Source organism: Nerophis lumbriciformis, linkage group LG13 (genome assembly GCF_033978685.3).
Source record: "Nerophis lumbriciformis linkage group LG13, RoL_Nlum_v2.1, whole genome shotgun sequence".
Classification (NCBI taxonomy): domain Eukaryota; kingdom Metazoa; phylum Chordata; class Actinopteri; order Syngnathiformes; family Syngnathidae; genus Nerophis; species Nerophis lumbriciformis.
Window position 1 is genome coordinate 33,000,564 of NC_084560.2, and position 9,857 is coordinate 33,010,420.

The 9,857-nt window shown below is 40.9% G+C and overlaps 1 protein-coding gene across 2 annotated transcripts in view; it reads right to left on the reverse strand.

Annotated features, from left to right (window-relative positions):
• il1rapl1a (interleukin 1 receptor accessory protein-like 1a) overlaps positions 1-9,857 on the reverse strand; it is a 907,971-nt gene that overhangs the window by 664,054 nt on the left and 234,060 nt on the right. The window lies entirely within an intron of this gene.

Here is a 9,857-nt window from a genome sequence, read left to right on the forward strand (position 1 = left end):
TCCAAAATAAATCAACTCAAATTATGGAAAAAAATGCCAACATGGCACTGCCATATTTATTATTGAAGTCAAAAAGTGCATTTTTTTTTTAACATGCCTCAAAACAGCAGCTTGGAATTTGGGACATGCTCTCCCTGAGAGAGCATGAGGAGGTTGAGGTGGGCGGGGTTGGGGGGTGGGGGGGTTGAGGTGTGGGGGGTAGCGGGGGTGTATATTGGAGCGTCCCGTAAGAGTTAGTGCTGCAAGGGGTTCTGGGTATTTGTTCTGTTGTGTTTATGTTGTGTTACGGTGCGGATGTTATCCCGAAATGTGTTTGTCATTCTTGTTTGGTGTGGGTTCACAGTGTGGCGCATATGTGTAACAGTGTTAAAGTTGCCTGTACTGCCACCCTCAGTGTGACCTGTATGGCTGTTGACCAAGTATGCTTTGCATTCACTTATGTGTGTGAAAAGCTGTAGATATTATGTGATTGGGCCGGCACGCAAAGGCAGCGCCTTTAAGGTTTATTGGCGCTCTGTACTTCTACCTACGTCCGTGTATACAGCGGCGTTTTAAAAAGTCATAAATTTTACTTTTTGAAACCTATACCGATCATTTCCGATATTACATTTTAAAGCATTTATCGGACGATATTATCGGACTGCCGAAAATATTTACTGTACTTTTAGTCGACTAAAATGTTGAGGAATTTAGTCAACTAAAAACTAAATCAACTTAGATGACTTAAGTACGACTTACACTTAAGTACATTTTGGCCATAAGACTAAGACAAACTAGATTAACACTGCATGTATGCAAGAATGTCGTCAGAATCATTTCGACCACAACCTTTGGGGGGCGCCACAGGAAAAAAAAAGAAGGGTCATTGAAGGGATGCATCAATTACCTGTAATTAATATAAAATCGCGGTAAAAACGCGGTTAGTCTTAACGTTTCAAATTCAAATTAATTAAATAAACTCACGGACTGGTGACACTGCTCATTTCCAGGAGAATATCGCTAATATCGAAGTTGCCGCCATTAATCATAAGCTGGCGCTGCTAGTCGCTCGTTGGCTTATCAGTTCTCCTCAAATGGTGGGGCGGGGCGCCCGGGGGCGGCGTGGTGCGATGCCAGGGGCACGCGTGTGACCTTGGGGAACATGTTTTTTTTTGCCCTACCAGAATATGATGAAGCCAATGTAGCACTTGGATTCACTGTAACCACGGTGGGAGATGAGGAAAAGACCGGTTTGTTGTTTCCTTTAATGTTAATAAGTAGAGATGTCCGATAACATCGGTAGGTCGATATTATCGGACGGTATATGCGTTAAAATGTAATATCGGAAATTATCGGAATCGTTTTTTTTATTATCGGCATCGTTTTTATTTTTTTTGTTTTTTTAATAAATCAACATAAAAAACACAAAATACACTTACAATTAGTGCACCAACCCAAAAAACCTCCCTCCCCCATTTACACTCATTCACACAAAAGGGTTGTTTCTTTCTGTTATTAATATTCTGGTTCCTACATTATACATCAGTATATATCAATACAGTCTGCAAGGGATACAGTCCGTAAGCACACATGATTGGTCCACTAATAGTACTAACCTTTAACAGTTAATTTTACTAATTTTCATTAATTACTAGTCTCTATGTCACTGTTTTAATATTGTTTTACTTTCTTTTTTATTCAAGAAAATGTTTTTAATTTATTTATCTTATTTTATTTATTTATTTATTTTTAAAAGTACCTTATCTTCACCATACTTGTCCAAATTAGGCATAATAATGTGCTAATTCCACGACTGTATATATCGGTTGATATCGGTATCGGTTGATATCGGCATCGGTTGGTATCCGTTGATATCGGTAACTAAAGAGTTGGACAATATCGGAATATCGGATATCGGCAAAAAGCCATTATTGGACATCCCTATTAATAAGCTTACAATGTTATGCAGAGGAATAGTTGTAGCAATTTTATAAACAAATTATACTATTTCTAATCATGGTGGTGGGGGGGGCGCAAAATATTTTCTTCTTCGTAAGGGGGGGCGTAACGGAAAATATTTGAGAAGCACTGGCCTAAATGATGACATAAATACAAGACAGGTTAACGATTTAATCACTATTGCATATCATTAAAGATAACTATTGTACAGTAAAGCTGTACCGTATTTTTCGAAGTATAAGTCGCTCCGGAGTATAAGTCGCACCGGCCGAAAATGCATAATAAAGAAGGAAAAAAACATATATAAGTCGCACTGGAGTATAAGTCGCATTTTTGGGGGAAATGTATTTGATAAAAGCCAACACCAAGAATAGACATTTGAAAGGCAATTTAAAATAAATAAAGAATAGTGAACAACAGGCTGAATAAGTGTACGTTATATGAGGCATAAATAACCAACTGAGAAGGTGCCTGGTATGTTAACGTAACATATTATGTTAAGAGTCATTCAAATAACTATAACATAGAACATGCTATACGTTTACCAAACAATCTGTCACTCCTAATCGCTAAATCCCATGAAATCTTATACGTCTAGTCTCTTACGTGAATGAGCTAAATAATATTATTTGATATTATACGGTAATGTGTTAATAATTTCACACATAAGTCGCTCCTGAGTATAAGTCGCACCCCCGGCCATACTATGAAAAAAACTGCGACTTATAGTCCGGAAAATACGGTATATGAAGATCCCCGTACGTGTTTACAAATAACAGGAATGGAACCCAATGGCGTCAAATAAAAGGAAAGTGAAGCACGCCGTTGTGCCTTCATCATTAGGAAGCACTTTAAAGCCCACAAATTAAAATCAAAGAAGATAAACATATACAAACACTTAAATAACAATAAAATTGCTCTTAAGAAGCCAGGATAATATTTATATTTAATGACATTCTGCCAAGAAAAAGATAGTATGTTTTTTTTTTTTTTAACAAAACTTTAAAACCTACTTCAATGTGTGTATATGTACTTTTTGAGCACACTCAACAATACTGTGATAATAATGATAAACGTGATATTTTTGGTCAGGAAAAGTGTGTTATGAAATATTAATATAATTTCTTTCATTCTAAAGGAGATGTGTCCAACAGGGGTGTGATGGCCTTCTAATGCATTCCAACACTCTTTGGTAACACAATGGCGCCATTTAGCACAAACACACACACAACTTGTGCATCTGAGTGATGCATGGTGGTAGGAGGGGGGCGGGGGGTCAAAGGAGCGTGAGCACAGGGGTGCTCGACTGGGAATCGATGTCATAATTAAGATGGCTTGTATGAAATATGTATGAAGCGTATTGTATTAGCATAATGCACACGGTGATGCTGGTGGAAGGGACTGTCGTCGCTGTGCAATCATAAAAAAGATAACACAGGAGTGGCCGAAATGTCAGCGCTACAAGAAAAGTCATCTGCGATGGCGGTGGTCTAAATATTCCAACATGAAGCGTTAAATATGTCCCGGGCCAACATCTTCCACCAACAGAGTGGAACAAAGCAGCTGTTCTGTTTCAGCACCGCGGACAGCTCCACTGCGTGTTCCCCCGCGCCCTGCCCGTGACCGTATGGCCGCACAAACTCACCAGGAAAGTTCACCTCCCAACATTTTGTGCGTCGACACTCGCTAACAAGCGGGAATGATCCTCGGGAATTGAATCACCATGACACGAATTCAATGTAGTCGTTCGGGAAAAAAACAAACCTCAAATTTCAGGAATGACGACACCTCTTTAACCGATGATGAATGGTGAAAATTAGCTGGCGACGCATCGATTTCTTCCAACCAGCCTTTGCACAACTTATCTCTGCGCTTAATGAGAGCAATAATCACCATAAATGCTGCAATTATAGACGGAGCATTTATTTAGCTAAACTGCAAAGAGGATGTGGTGTTAATTGGAAGCAGGCGATAATTGGAGGGAGGCCGGTGTTTCCGGAAAGTGAAAACTCACGTTTAACAACGCCATTTTTGAAGCTTCAGGGGAGATTTCGGGTGTGTGAGAAATGTGGCTTTGATTAAGTGCATTGCACCACACAGCAGCAACAGAACCAATGTTGTAATTAACCAGCTCGGTGGCCTTGTGGTTAGAGTGTCCGCCCTGAGACTGGGAGGTCATACCAAAGACTACGACTCCCTGCTTGGCACTCAGCATCAAGGGTTGGAATTGGGGGGTTAAATCACCAAAATGATTCCCGAGCGCGGCGCACGCTGCTGCTCACTGCTCCCCTCACCTCCCAGGGGGTGAACATGGGGATGGGTCAAATGCAGAGGACAAATTCCACCACAGTTAGTGTGTGTGTGACAATCGTTGGGACTTTAGCTTTAACTTAAATTGGAATAAGGTGCAAAACAGTACGGCAGGTTTAGCACGCATCAGAGGTAGATAAAGCTGCAGGATCACGGCCCCTGATGGAACAAAGCTACTCTACTGCAACCTGGTGGAGCAAAAACAAAAAAAAACACAAAAAAAAACATCAGGAGGTTGCCCACAGCCACAGCTGTTAATGCCAATATGTTTTGACCTGGCGCTAATCACAGACCACAGGAATTATTTGGTTTTGTAGACCACACACCTGGGTGACTTCAGGGATTTACAGTATGCAAAAAAGGGGGAGATTCAAAAAGTTTACACTTCTTCCCATTACCCTTTTGAGATATGTTTAATTTAATTTAATTTTATTTTATTAATTCCATTTTATTTGTTGTGAAATAATAATGTTGCCATTGAGCACAAGACTGTTTACTGGAGATATGTATGTATATTATGTACTACATGTACGATGTGGAGCTGGCTATGACATACTCAAACAATAAACAGTACAGTGGCACCTCCACTTAAGAGTGTCTTGACTTAAGAGTGTTTTGAGATAAGAGCTTTCTCTCAAAACTGCAAAAATTGCAGTTACAAGCATATTAGTTGTGGTTGTCTCGCTAGCATTAGCTTACAGCTCGAGGGTCGATATAACTTTGTTTTTCCAAGCATGGGTGGGAAGAGAGTGGGTGTGAAGGACAGTGTTGGTGGTATTGAATTAAAGAAAGAAATTATCAAAAACGAGTGTTGCCAACTTTGCGAAGCATTTTGAGCGTATCACCGCTAGTCTGCAGCATACAGAAGCAGAATGAGTCTGACGCTAGCCTCGTATGTTGAAATATCATCTAAACGAAGGACTATCATGGATGAAAATATGAATAAGCTGCTGATGGTGTGTTTGACAGAGAAGACGCTTGAAGGAGACCATTGAAGTCCACTCTCCAAGGTAAAGGCTGTACATCGTTATTACATGACTTCGTATAACTGCTGCAGCTGTTTATACTACATTATAGCCTATTGTTTTCTTTTCCCCCCCTTTTAAGAGGCATGTTACATGTTAAAATTGTGCTGTTTTTTGGGCGAAGCACCAATTAAAAAAGTTCAATGAATTTCAGTGGGAGACTGTTTGAGATAGGAGCGCCATCACATAAACAATTAAGCGCATATATTGAGATACTACTGCATTGCTGAGATATCACCGTGAGACAAACCTACGTTAACCATATTATTGTCTATAAAAGAAAGTTCCTACAGAAAAAGAGCAGTATTACGGGACAAAAAAACTACCGGAATTTCTTTGCCTCTTGTCTTGTAGCATCCCCATCATGGAAGGGAGGAGCAACAACATCAACCTGTAATGGTTGTTCTTGTCCCTGAGGGGGGATTCAATGTACGCAGTGTTTACATGTTCCCTTCACATCGGGTTACATATGGTGCATGTGCACACATAAATACAGTGTGAAGGGGTCGTATACGCCGTGTTGCAGCAGGTTCACTCCAGGGCGCCGAGAACAATCGTTCCCGCAAGAAAACCCAACCTCATTAGTCCAGGAGGGCTCGGATCTCCCACTTTTAATGACACCAGACTGTGGTCCAAAGCAACCACCAACCATGATAAACATTCTGAATTTATTTCATCCATCCATTCACTTTCTAGATAATATTACTCATCTCACCATATGAAATATAACTTACTTCACCAATTATTATTTATTAATTCATTTATTTGTATTGTTATTACTTATGGAGTATATTGTGAATAAATTGAAATAATCACATCTGTGGCCTGCTCTCAACATTTTGCCCTTAAAATACGCTTCGCTGCTCTCCAGGTGTGTATTTTGTTGCATTTTGCCAGTTTCAGTCAGTAGAACCTGGACAATGTTCCTGCGTCGAGACTGCCCGTAAGGCTGCCCGTTAAGGCTGACTCTTGCCACCCCACCGATCGACGAGTTCCAGCTGCAACAACACTCCCCTTCTCTCTGTCATAACCACAAGCCAAATACAGTTGTACTGGTTCAGAGTGGATGTCACACGCGTAACCCTGGAAAAAGAGCTATGAAAAGTAGGGGTGTCCAAAGGGTGGCGCGAAGACCATTTGTGGCTTGTGGCTTGTTTTTTCCTTGGTTATAGAAATAAAATTTAAAAACTAACGTATTTTCCGGAGTATAAGTCGCACCGGAGTATAAGTCGCACCTGCCGAAAATGCATAGTAAAGAAGGAAAAAAACATTATGCAACTTTCATAAACTATGAAAAAAACTGCGACTTATAGTCCGAAAAATACGGTACTAAAAATGTAAAAAAATAAAAAGAGAGAATTTAGTCCGAAAAATAATATGAAAAAGATGAAACATTGATATTAATGACTCGGGGTGTGAAACTTTGAGTGATACTCAATTCAGAATCGATTCTTGAATTAAACAGATTGTCACAATGTATTATTTGGTACAATAATTATTTTAACACGTTTTTAAAACAGTTTACAGGTGAGAAAAGCTCCTTCTGATTTCATGGAGATGCCCTAAATACACATTTAAAAAAATGTATTCTTATAAAAAAACATATTTGAAAAAGTCTTCCTTCCTTGTGCCCCCTGTCAAGTGGTTCCCATTTTTGTTTTGTTTTTGTGTTCCAGGCCACCATACTTTTCACAAATATTCAACCAAAGCCTAAAAAGCGACCACAGGAAGAACTACTCCAGCAGGGGTTCTTAACCTTTATGACCTCGTGCCCAACTTTTCCACTACAGGGAGCCCCGGGTCCCACTCAAATATTAACACTGAATTAGTCATCTTGTTCTTGATTGATGTTCAATAATTATACCTAACTACTTGCGGTTTAATAGGATAAACCTGGTCAAATTATATGAAATATGTGGTAATCACAATTGTTATTTTTTAAGGCTTAAGTCAGGCTTATTACAAAATAAATATTAATCAAATATTCTGCAAAAGAAGGCGCTCATAAAAACTGATGAAAAATGATTTAGCACACAGTGCTGAAACTCATAAATGATAACACAATTAATAAATAATGCATATGTTGTTAAATAAACTGTCAATAAAATGTAAGTGCAAATGAAAATAAAGATTCACTACATTAGTCATAATTTTGCGCTTCAGAAACTTCAAGACTTCTTCTGTTTGTTTGATATTGTCATTACTGCCACAGGTGGTGGAAAAGTGTATTACAAGTGAGTACCACAGCTGAGAAACAGATATTTTTTGGCGGCCCTCTAGGGGGTGCTGGTGGCCCAACAATGTGGCCCTATGGTTAAGAAACGCTGAGCTACAGTATATGTTGTTTTGTCCCCTCAGGGCCACCATACTTTCTGTTTGTAATCATGTAATGCAAACCACTAGTGAGCACATTAAACACTGCTGCGAGTTTCCAAAATGTTCCAAGTATTTGAAGCCCTGCAACCCACATGTGTCCCTTGTTGATCATTCAGAGCCACCATACGTTCTGCTTGCATTCAGAAAACGTACAGACTATAAAACTTGGAGTACTAAATGTGCAGCTCGTGTGAGTCATATCTGTGGCAAAGGCCCGCGGGTCTACCTTTTCAACCCTTAAGAGCCACCGTGCTTTCTGCACGTGTTCGGCAAATGCAGAAGTACTGCTACTAGTACTTGTAGTACTACTACTACCACCAGCATGATTGTTGCCTGTATTGTAGCAAATACAACAATAGTCATTTCACATATTTATGGACTTCAAGGAGTATTGTACTTTCCGTTCATGTAGTGAGCACCCTACGATAAAATTTACACAGAAGGTTTGTCGAGTATTAAAGCCCTCACCCTTACCTGTGGGTCTCCCTTTTTTTAGCCCCTCACGGCCACCGTACTTTCTGCTCATACACGATATTGCCAAAAGTATTTGGCCACCTGCCTTGACTCACATATGAACTTGAAGTGCCATCCCATTCCTAACCCATAGGGTTCAATATGATGTCGGTCCACCTTTTGCTGCTATTACAGATTCAACTCTTCTGGGAAGGCTGTCCACAAGGTTGCGGAGTGTGTTTATAGGAATTGTCCACCATTCTTCCAAAAGCGCATTGGTGAGGTCACACACTGATGTTGGTCGAGAAGGCCTGGCTCTCAGTCTCCGTTCTAATTCATCCTAAAGGTGTTCTATCGGATTCAGGTCAGGACTCTGTGCAGGCCAGTCAAGTTCATCCACACCAGACTCTGTCATCCATGTCTTTATGGACCTTGCTTTGTGCACTGGTGCACAGTCATGTTGGAAGAGAAAGGGGCTCGCTCCAAACTGTTCCCACAAGGTTGGGAGCATGGAATTGTCCAAAATGTTTTGGTATCCTGGAGCATTCAAAGTTTCTTTCACTGGAACTAAGGGGCCAAGCCCAACTCCTGAAAAACAAACTCACACCATAATCCATCCTCCAACAAATTTCACACTCGGCACAATGCAGTCCGAAATGTACCGTTCTCCTGGCAATCTCCAAACCCTGACTCGTCTGTGAAGATTGCCAGATAGAAAAGTGTGATTCATCACTCCAGAGAAGGCGTCTCCACTGCTCTAGAGTCCAATGGCGACGTGCTTTACACCGCTGCATCCGACGCTTTGCATTGGACTTGGTGATGTATGGCTTAGATGCAGCTACTCGGCCATGGAAACCCATTCCATGAAACTCTCTGCGTACTGTACGTGGGCAAATTGGAAGGTCACATGAGGTTTGGAGCTCTGTAGCAACTGACTGCAGCACTATGCGCTTCAGCATCCGCTGACCCCTCTCTGTCAGTTTACTTGGCCTACCACTTGGTGGCTGAGTTGCTGTTGTTCCCAAACTCTTCCATTTTCTTATAATAAAGCAGACAGTTGACTTTGGATTATTTAAGAGCGAGGAAATTTTGCGACTGGATTTATTGCACAGGTGGCATCCTATGACAGTTCCACGCTGGAAATCCCGGAGCTCCTGAGAGCGGAACATTCTTTCACAAATGTTAGTAGAAACAGTCTCCATTCCTAAGTGCTTGATTTTATACACCTGTGGCCGGGCCAAGTGATTAGGACACCTGATTCTGATCATTTGGACGGGTGGTCAAATACTTTTGGCAATGTAGTGTATTTCACAGTTAGCGAAGTAGTAACCCTGACCACTTCCACCGCTATACTCCTACTACTATCCCCAGAGAACCATGGACCTTCAGCAGTGGATGTTTGCTTTGGTCAATGTCCACTGCAGAGGACTCTGGTTCTCGGGAGGATATTTTACACTGGTACTCTAAATCAAGTATTTACTCCGGCTATCTTGTGGCCTTTTGGACCACCGTACTGATGCTCGCGTCCAGAATGCAGACCTCTACCAATATGTACTAAATGTGACACCTCGGTCTAGGTTTGTCCACCTATTTGGACACTATACTTTCTGCTAAAATGATATTTGCAGTGTCACAACAATTGCACACACAAAAACCCTTCGAGCCGATCATCCGAATACAAGTGGACAGATTCCCCGAAGACCACCAGTGGGCATGCCGACTGCTGCATCATTCCTACAGAAGGCGTTCTGTCAG